At 30.9% G+C, this 8374-nt stretch overlaps 1 long non-coding RNA gene across 1 annotated transcript; it reads left to right on the top strand.

The window, feature by feature from the left end:
• Positions 1 to 307: 307 nt before the first annotated feature.
• LOC105617734 lies at positions 308 to 1296 on the top strand. Its single transcript, XR_001046483.1, has 3 exons — positions 308 to 410; positions 624 to 707; positions 852 to 1296. It is a non-coding gene; the product is annotated as an uncharacterized LOC105617734 (long non-coding RNA).
• The last annotated feature ends 7078 nt before the right edge of the window (positions 1297 to 8374 follow it).

The raw sequence follows: 8374 nt of genomic DNA, 5'->3' as shown, positions 1-8374 counted from the left end.
ATGTTTGATAGTTTAATGACGATTAATGATGAAACGATGACACTCGCAAAGAGGCAGAATGGACTAAAGCTCAATATCCACGATACTAGAAATCGATTCGAGATCTCGGGAGAAGAAAAAAATTAATAAATCACATTTGAACAATTTGATCACATGACCATTGTGATTGGTCAATTCATTCTTTATCCAGGTCTTGGACTGATTTTTAGCGTGGACACAAGCCTTAAGGCTTTTTCATCGAATGAAAATGCAGCCTAAAGGTGCCATTTTATGCTGACGCTCATTGTTAAAAGACGTCACGTGATCATTTTACTTGCTAGCATAAAAAAAGTGAAGTTGAATTTAACAGTTAACATCATCGCTGGACCTTCGTTAATCATATCGATTTAAAATAAAAAATAGACTTTGACGTATGTAATTAATTTTTACAAATTTTACATCTTCTAAATTTTGCGATCTTCAATAGTATCGTACAAACCAAAGAATATATTTTAAAAATACATATATTATAATTTTACAAGGACTGAAAGATTATAATTAGCTAAAATATGAAATAATAATACTAATATAAATTAGAAGTAATTTAGAAATATTTGTAGTATTAAATTTAACATATTTTTCAGGATGAATCCTCTCAATCCCATACAAATGTGCGGGTTATGTGAAATCTGTCAGCAAACAAATATCACGAATCATGCTTGTTTAAGGTTATATACAATACATAACTGAACCTGATACATTATATTTTTATCCTTTATTAGATAAAATAGCTCCTATAACTGTTATATATTAAGATAGACATTTTATTATATTTATTATTTAATTTAATGTTATTATTTAATATCTTGCAGATGATGGAGTGACCATAATAAAAAGTAGAATGCCAAGTATAAATAAAAAAATAGTAACAATGCAATCACACAAGAAAAATAAGTAATAAATTTGATGATTGTATCAAAATAATGTGAAAACTTTTTTTTGTTTTTTTATTGTATTTAAGTTTTATATTTAGATTTTGTTTCGTCCATACATGAATATTATCTGAATAAAATTCTTATGAGAAACGAAGAAATTCAGATGAAGGCTTAAAAGCAAAACTTAATGATGATGAAGAAACTCTCATTTTAGAAAGTTAGTTCCAGTTACGAAAGCCTCTTTGGAATTATAAACTTCCACTATCACGCAACATTAAAAATTACAGTCAATGAAGCTAATGAAATAAAATTTAAAAGCTTACATGATACATACAACGAATAAATATTAAATAAATGTAAATAAATATAATATTCAAAATAAGTTAAGTTGTCGCTCAAATTCGACGATATAAACGATATTCGATATAAACTTTTCATGAATTTCAGTTGTCGCTGGTAATAATTGTGTGTGTCACGTGATCTTTTTGACGCTAGAAAAGTTGTGTTGCAGCGAGTGTTTCAGCGTCACATGAAAGCTGATTCTACAATATGCTCTTTGTTTCCTGTTTCTTCCGAAGTTCGTTAACTTTTATCTCAGGGCATAAAACAAAAAACCAGATAAGAAGCAAAAAAACAATGTAAAAAAATTGCAAAAAGCAAGAAACAAAATAAAAAACACATTATAGAATAACCAGAAAAGGTACCTTAAAAGAGATGCACTTCTAATTCGTCGTCACTTTTGACTAAATAAACACATGGACTGCTAGTATGAAAGGGATAGCATGTGCTTAGTTTGCAAACATTTCTCTCTAAATCTCTGTCGTTTCTGTCTATAAATGTCGCGTCAGGGGAAAAGGCTGCCAACTGTGAACGCTGAACATGGGACGATATTCATAATCCGTTTTTATTTTAAGGATCTGAGCACAAGAATTGTCGTAACACTTACTTAGAGATTTAAATTGTAGACATAAGTAACGCACAAGCTTTGGCATATAACATACTATTTGCCGTCTCTTGGAGACACGGCAATAAGTTATACGTTATACGTGAATGCTTGTGCGTTACTTCCGTCTACAACTTAAGGCTCCTGACTAGTCGCAGCGGCCATGTTGAAATCGTCAGAAGCGAGGAATGACATTAATTTATGTTGCATGCTATTTTTAAATAAAGATTTGGATGAAACGAAATGACGAGATCACTTTAAAACACTTATAAAAATCGATGAAAACTATCCTTTCCTTCCTTGATAATCAGTAAATGATCGTAAAAGGGATATAAAGTTAGCCTACATTCGGGCAGAAATATATGATCCGATAACTATTGAAACGAGTAACATATATGCTTTTACATATAAAATTTCAAGATAACTTTAGTTTTCATCGATAATTATGATTTTGATAAGTACGAGACAAATCACATTTTCACGATTAAGCAAATAATAACGAAATGGTATGCAACATAAATTTTGTTGTCAAAATCATCACTTTTCACGCCTATTAGTTCAGCATTAGTTTTATCATGGCGAAGCGCTGTAGTAGAATCCTGCCGCTCACTCTTATTCTGCTAGTATATGTCTTGAATATCGGTAAATGTCGATAACGTACTTGTTACCACATGAAAAGCCAAAAAATAAATATAAAAACATGATCTTAATATTGTTTAAATTTTAAATTGTTTTATTTTTGAAAATAACATAGAATTTAAAAAAATAAAATTAAAACAATAAATAACAAAAGCAAATAGTCACACATAGGATATTGTGTGATAATGAAAGCTGTAATTTAATAGTTAACAGAAAAATTTAATAGTTAATAGAAAACCAAAATTAAAAATTTGTTTATTAATAATGTAAATTGATTGTTTCGGCTAAGATTTGGCTATCCTCAATATGTAAAAAATAAAAATTAATATAAATTATTAGATGTACAACTTTACTTCCGCCGTTTTTTTTCCGAAATTCGAAGCTTTATTGTAAAAAACTGGTTATACATTTATGATTCCATCGCTGGCCACTACTTTCTCCCATCTTTCGGGTAGCGTACGAATCCCGCGTCGAAAAAACTGGTCATCTTTTGAGGCTATCCACGAATCGATCCAATTTTTTACTTCTTCATAAGACCGGAAGTGCTGGTCAGCCAGGCCGTGTGCCATTGATCGAAACAAGTGATAGTCAGAGGGAGCAACGTCTGGAGAATACGGCAGGTGGGGTAGGACTTCCCATTTCAACGTTTCCAAGTATGTCTTGACCACTTTCGCAACATGGGGTCGAGCATTGTCATGCTGTAAAATCACTTTATCGTGTTTCTCGTTGTATTGCGGCCGTTTGTCTTTCAATGCTCGGCTCAAACGCATCAATTGCGTTCGATACCGATCGTCTGTGATTGTTTCAGTCGGTTTAACAGTTCATAATACACTACGCCGAGCTGGTCCCACCAAATGCAGAGCATGACCTTGAACGTCAAAATCACCGTTCTTGAAGCGTTGAAACCACTCACGACACGTTCTTTCACTAATAGCGGCCTCACCATAAGTATTTGAGAGCATTCCATGAGCCTCAGTCGCAGATTTCTTCATATTGAAGCAAAAAATTAAAACCTCCCGCAAATGACGAGAATTTGGCTCGTAAACTGATATTTTCAATCGAGAATAACTTTATGATGCAGACATAAATCGACTAATGTTTCTATGGGGTTATGTTGACAGATGCCCAAGTTTATTGTATGACGTCTATGATCTATTTATTTCGACCACTACTTACCGCTAAAGCCATCTATAGGAAAACGGCGGAAGCAAAGTTGTACACCTAATATAAATTTCGATAAAAGCGTATTATTAAAATTGTCAGTTAAGATTATAATTGTTTACATGAAAAAATATAATCATATGCTTTACACGAACGATTAAATTTATAATTTAAAAAATTATATTTATTATTTTTTTGTAAATTTATAAATTTAATCATTCGTGTAAAGTATATAACTATATATTTTTTATATAGAAACAACTATGGTCTTAATAATTGACAATCTTAATAATGCGCTTTTATGTTATATCGAAATTTATAATTTATATTAATTTTTATTTTTACATGTTGAGGATGGCTAAATCGTAGTCAAAATGTATATGATTATTTTATATTGTTAACGATTTTATATTGTTAACAAATTTTAAATATATGATTTTTCACTATCTATCTTATGTGAGACTGTTTACTCTTGTTTTTCTTCATATTTATTAAGCTATGTGTAAATCATTTAATATCAAAATTGTTCTGCACAATTACCTCGGCTAAGATTGTTGCGTATATATATATATATATATACATACATATATTTCAAGATTATACATTTTCATGAATTATTTATGTATTAAATTTATACAAATTCTTTTTCATGTAGCCTCTTGTAAACTCTTATAAATTGAATAATACAATACATAACGAGGTAATTATAGTAAAAAATTTATATTTAAATATATATAAATAATATATATATATAAATATATATAAATATATATAATCATATTATATTCGTATATACGCATTTATATTTGTATATATTATATATGAATAAATATGAATCCATATATTTTTTTTCTTTTTTGTAAAATTATTGTTGTTTAATATAAAAATAATAATAATGAGAAAACATTAAAAACACATGATTAAGATTCCTGAGTAATCACCACAGACATATTAAATTTATTCGCGTTGCATTTAATATGCTCCAACATGTTCTTACAATAGCACCTATTCATTTCAATTATTTATATTATTAATTGTTAATTTGTCTTCTTTTGTCATGATTTTCATGTTTCATACATGTAATCATCATTCATGTAATCATCATGACTTTGCTGCGTTTGTTTTAATATCAGGACACTACCGTATCTCTACTTATTCAAAAGTAATTTAATAAATCATAAGTGGTAGTACAGATCATTAATGATAAGATTTTGGTCTCAGGTACCCCAACGCGTTTTTATTTTATTTAATTAACTTTTTCCTAATCAAATGACAACACACTCGATGAATTTGGCACGGAGTGAGCAGCGAGGGAGCGAGAGAATCACGATTGCGAGGTTTCAACTGTGATGAGAATCCCGAAGGCTTATGCACTGGAAATCCTACGGTCTTGCCCAAAATTGATAATTTTCAATAAAAATTTGCAAGTTTTGTATTAATGGCGTATCAAAATTATATGATTTCTCAAAAAAAAAGTTAGATTTTTCACTCTTCTGGAGATTTCTTTTCAGAACTCGAGAAATTTTTTAATCTCACTGCCCGGTAAAAAATTTTTAATGCACAAATATATAAATGTATATAAACACATATAATATGTATAAACATATATTCATTCATTCGATGGCGCAACTTCTCAAAGTCAGAACAGGGTCTACTTCTTGTGCGCCCGCAGATTATACACAGACAGTATGGGGCAATTTAACGCTGATTTCCGAACAATAATGTAATATAAATGTAATATAAATATATAATTATATATGAAATATATCCATACAATTCATTCTTTTGTAATAAACTACAATTTAATATAAGAAAAAAAAATAATACTAAGAAAATATTAAAAATAATTAAAAGGATAATTTGGAAAAAATTAAGTTTAGAGAAATGTAAAAAAATTACTAATGTATAATTATATACAATTCTATAGATGTAATTTTTTTTACTCCAAACTGGATTGTTTCTAAAGGAAACAATTTTAACAAAAATGATCCTTTTCATTATTTTTAATGTTTTCTCATTATTGTCATTATATTTATTTTTTTTGTCTAAGCAAGTAATTTTACAAAAAAAAGAATTAAGAATTTAACATTTGAATACATATTTTATTTATAATCATATAATCATTTTTATTTATACATATTTATACATAGTAATAAAAAATGATTAAATACATCTATATGTTAATTTAATACATGAAAATTTTTCCATTTATGCACATTATCATTTCCTAAAAAAATGATCATCAACATTCAGAGCAATTAATCGGAGATTTTCATCACCTACCGGCGGAGTGCCAATAAAGAAAGAATCGTGCAAAAAATCGGAAACTCTGACAGAAAACTGCAAGAGAATTGGCAACCGTGAAGAGAATCCGTTCTTCTCTGCACTGAACAACGAGACAGCTCAAGAGAACATCTATTCTCTTCACTGTATTCGCTTGTTTCAAACGACCGAAAATGTTTTCTCGCCAATTTCGATCGCTCGGCGTACATCAATAAGAAGCGAAGGGTATTTAATTGCATTTAATTGTTTATTAAAATCATAAACAATTAAATATTTCGTAAACTATTGCGTTTTCATATTTATACTATTTTGGATTAATGGGAGGAATACTATTACCACAATTTATTAAAACTTACACCTTGATCAAAAAGTTCCCGGAATTATTACCAGGTGATGCTCTGAGTCAGCTGATTTGAGATCTTCTGTTTTTTTTGGTTGCCACATCTATCATTGACATTCCCACCAAATTTTATTACCATAGCTTGACACTTGTAAAAGTTACGCCGTCTTGAGTACGTTTACCTCTGCACGTATTTTCGATTTTTTACAGTTTTAAAAAGGAGTTGAATTTGCAACAACGAATGAATTTTTGACCAAGAACGAAACGAATACCATAGCCATCGAATTCATCTGATATGGCTCCCTGCGATTTTTTTCTGTTCGAATCAAAAAACCATTACGGGGAACGCATTTTAACAGCCGAAAGAAGATAATGGAAAAAACGGCTCTGATGACTATACCGACAATAGAATTCCAGAAATGTTTCGAGAGCTGGATCAAGCGCTGGCATAAGTTGCAGTTGCGTTGCAGTTGATGGGGAGAATATCATTTTGAAGGGGACAATATCACTTTTGATGAATAAAATTGTATTTTGAATTTTCTGAATGAATTCCGGAAACTTTTTGATCAAGATAGTATGTTATCTAGAATGACCCTCGCTTTATGTTTCTCTTTTTATAGAAAGTTCTTGTTGTTCCTTTTGCCATGATTGCTAGTCCTTTATTTTTGTTATAGGAGGCAAACTGAAGTTGGCTGAAGATTAGGATAAATTAGATAAGGCTCCGCCCCGAACAGTAAAGACCGGTAAGTTCAAAAGCGAAAGTTGCCATGCTTTTTATAATAAGCACCATTTTGATCTTCTTCTTCTTCTTCTTGTGTTTTCTCCTTATTTGGTTTTTCGACTCAAGTACAGAGTTACAGTACCATGTAAATGAATTCTAAAATTTGAATAGTTTCCTCGGGGAGCAGAAACCTTTTACTGATCGTTGCATACTGAAAACGTGCATATATTATAGTTAAAGCTCCCCACACTCGTAGAAAATTACTGTCCGGAGCGGAGCCTAATCTTCCAGCTTGGCGACATTTGAAGTTGGCTACTGGCAATCCATGTGTTTATAGTCAAAGATCGTTACTAGGCATGTTGTTTCATGGTGGAAATATATATATATATATATACTTCCACTATGGTATAAGCATGATGTAAAGATAAGCTATGCGCAGAATGTAATCACGTGATAGTCGAGCGACCAATCAGAAATTGTTATCACACAAGTGATTCCAATGTATTATTTATCAGTATACTTACAGCGCTCCTTGCATACACTTTAACAAATACAGAAGATATTAAACACAAAATAAATATTAAAGAACAATATCATAAATACAAAAATATGAATATAAAAAGGAATACTAAAAATAAAAATATATAATATATTCCAAAAAAGACTCCGCATCTAATTTTATAGGAAAATGTTTCTGCGGATTTGGCTAATTTTTGGATTTATGTTTTCATTCTAAACAAATATCACAATGGGCACAATTTGATCCTATGAGACGTTTCTGCAAACCTTTAAATATCTAGATTTAATGTAAAAATACAAGCTTTTCGGAATATGACTCTTGGTCGAATGTGCTTGTGTGTGGGTGTAATTGAAATAAAGACTATTCGTTATTTCCATAGCATTTAATGATTCCAAACTCTTTTATATCTGTGTGCGCGCGCGTATGTGTAGCAGAGATAAGGACCCTCTAGGTTTGTCGCGTCGCATGCTCCAACATGTTTTAATATCTCCTACCATAGCTCTTATTCTTTCCAACGCGCTTGATAGAGTGAGTAAGAACTGTGATAGGAGCATGTTAGTGCATGTTGAAGCTTGCGACGCGAACAAACCTCATGGTTCATCACGCCCGTAGTATTTTTTTGATTCCAAACTTTCTTTGCTCTCTCTCTCTCTCTGTCTCTCTTTGCATGCATGTGTGCGTGCATGTGTGCGTGCATGTGTGCGTGCATGTGCGCTTGCATGGTGTTTCTGAATAAGTAAATGTTTACTTGTTTATGAGAGATGTTCAAAATGACCGTTTTCTACGATGCAAGCATCTACTTTGTTTTGGAAGGAATTAATTGCATTTCATTAGCTTCCAAGAATCGAATTGC

The sequence above is a fragment of the Atta cephalotes genome (genome assembly GCF_000143395.1).
Source record: "Atta cephalotes unplaced genomic scaffold scaffold00014, whole genome shotgun sequence".
Lineage (NCBI taxonomy): Eukaryota > Metazoa > Arthropoda > Insecta > Hymenoptera > Formicidae > Atta > Atta cephalotes.
This window is presented reverse-complemented; position numbering and strand designations above follow the sequence as displayed.